Here is a 2,505-nt window from a genome sequence, read left to right as displayed (position 1 = left end):
GGCTGAGGCAGGAGAATAGCGTAAACCCGGGAGGCGGAGCTTGCAGTGAGCTGAGATCCGGCCACTGCACTCCAGCCTGGGCGACAGAGCAAAACTCCGTCTCAAAAAAAAAAAAAAAAACATGAACAATAATATTACTTGTAGGTAAAACAAGCAATAACCTAGATAATAGATAACCTATTGTGAGGATTTTATTTATGTATTATTTATTTACTTATTTGCTATTATTTTTTGAGGCAGAGTCTCACTCTGTCACCCAGGCTGGAGTGCGTTGGCACAATCTCGGCTCACTGCAACCTCTGCCTCCTGGGTTCAAGAGATTGCGCTGCCTCAGCCTTCCAAGTAGCTGGGATTACAGGCACCTGCCACCACGCCCGGCTACTTTTTCTGTATTTTTAGTAGAGACGGTGTTTTGCCATGTTGGCCAGGCTGGTCTCAAACTCCTGACCTCAAGTGATCCTCTCACCTCGGCCTCCCAAAGTGCTAGGATTACAGGCATGAGCCACTGTGCCTGTCCTATTGTGAAGATTAAATAAGCCAATAGTTGAGAAGTGCCTGGCACATATAAGCATTTGATTCTATTTTAGTGGTTATTTTATTCCATATAAACACACAGACAGAGCTTTGTATCATCTTCATTCACCTCTGTATCTCCAATGCCTAGAACAATGACTGGGGCATGCTGACTTGGTGCTCAGTAAACATTGACTGAAATATTGACACTTTTTTTAATCTAAATTGCCCTCACTGCTGGCTTCTGACATGATGCTCTTTCCACTGTAATATACTGTTTGACTTTGTCAATGTTTTTTTTTTTTTTTTAAAGATGAAGTCTCGCTCTGTTGCCCAGGCTGGAATGCAATGGCATGATCTTGGCTTACTGCAACCTCCACCTCCCGGGTTCAAGCGATTCTCTTGCCTCAGCCTCCCGAGTAGCTGGGACTATAGGCTTATGCCACCACACCTGGCTAATTTTGTGTATTTAGGTTTCTTTTTCTCTGTAGAAACAGGGTTTCACCATATTGGCCAGGCTGGTCTTAAACTCCTGACCTCAAGTGATCCACCGGCCTCAGTCTCTCAAATTGCTGGGATTACAGGCATGAGCCACTGTGCCCGGCCATGATTTCTTTATCTAGTCTGATTTTTTTTTTTTTTTTTTTTGAGACAGAGTCTTGCTCAGTCGCCCAGCCTGGAGTGTAGTCTGTCTCTTATACACATCTAGATGTGTATAAGAGACAGGCCGTGCACAGTGGCTCACGCTGGTAATCCCAGCACTTTGGGAGGCCAAGGAGGGTGGATCACTTGATCCCAGGGGTTCAAGACCAGCCTGGGTAAGAGTGAGACCCCATCTCTATAAAAAAAAAAAAAAAATGTCAGTTCTATCACTGTTATTTAATCTCAGTTTCTTCATCTGTAAAATGGATTATCTGAGTAGCCTCCTGTTATCCATGGGGCACATGTTCTAAGACTCCCCCCGTCCCCCAGTGGATGCCTGAAACCAAACCCTATATATACTGTTTTCTCCTATACATATATACCCATGGGAATTTTTTCTTTTTTCTTTTTTTCTTTTTTTTTTAAGACGGAGCCTTGCTCTGTCACCCAGGCTGGAGCGCAGTGGTGAGATCTCTGCTCACTGCAGCCTCCACCTCCTGGATTCAAGCAATTCTCCTGTCTCAGCCTCCCGAGTAGTTGTGATTACAGGTGTCTGCCACCATGCCAGGCTAATTTTTGTATTTTTAGTAGAGATGAGCTTTCGCCATATTGGCCAGGCTGGTCTCGAGCTCTTGACCTCAAGTGATCCACCCACCTCGGCCTCCCAAAGTGCTGGGATTACAGGTGAGAGCCACTGCACCCAATCCCTATGGGAAAATTCAATGTATAAATTATGTACAGTTAAGAGATTAACAATAATAAGTAATAATAAAATAGAACAATTATAACAATACACTATAATAAAAGTTATGTAAATGTAGTTTCTCTTTCTCCCTCTGTCTCTCAAAATATCTTATTGTAATATATTCACCTATCTTTAACTTAGCCTTGACTTAAAACTCACGGACTCACCTATTTTGGGACCACAGTTGACCCAGCATAACTCAAGCAAGAGAATGAAACCTCAGATAAGGGGGCTACTGTACATGAGTTTTGCATGTAAAGCTGCTAGAAGAGTGTCTGGCATACAGGGGAGGCTCAGTAAATGCTGGCCGCCATACCAGGCAGCATCGTACAGTAGTTAAGAAAGCTGGCCACGCGTGGTGGCTCACGCCGGTAATCCCAGCACTTTGGGAGGCCGAGGCAGGTGGATCACCGAGGTCAGGAGTTTGAGACCAGCCTGACGAACATGGTGAAACCCTGTCTCTACTAAAAATACAAAAATTAACTGGGTGTGGTGGCGTGCGCCTGTAATCCCAGTTACTCAGGAGGCTGAGGCAGGAGAATCGCTTGAACCCAGGAGGCAGAGGTTGTAGTGAGCCGAGATTGTGCCACTGCACTCCAGCCTGG

Source organism: Mandrillus leucophaeus, unplaced genomic scaffold (assembly GCF_000951045.1).
Source record: "Mandrillus leucophaeus isolate KB7577 unplaced genomic scaffold, Mleu.le_1.0 Scaffold24, whole genome shotgun sequence".
NCBI classification, from domain to species: Eukaryota; Metazoa; Chordata; class Mammalia; order Primates; family Cercopithecidae; genus Mandrillus; species Mandrillus leucophaeus.
Note: the sequence above shows the minus strand (reverse complement) of the source record.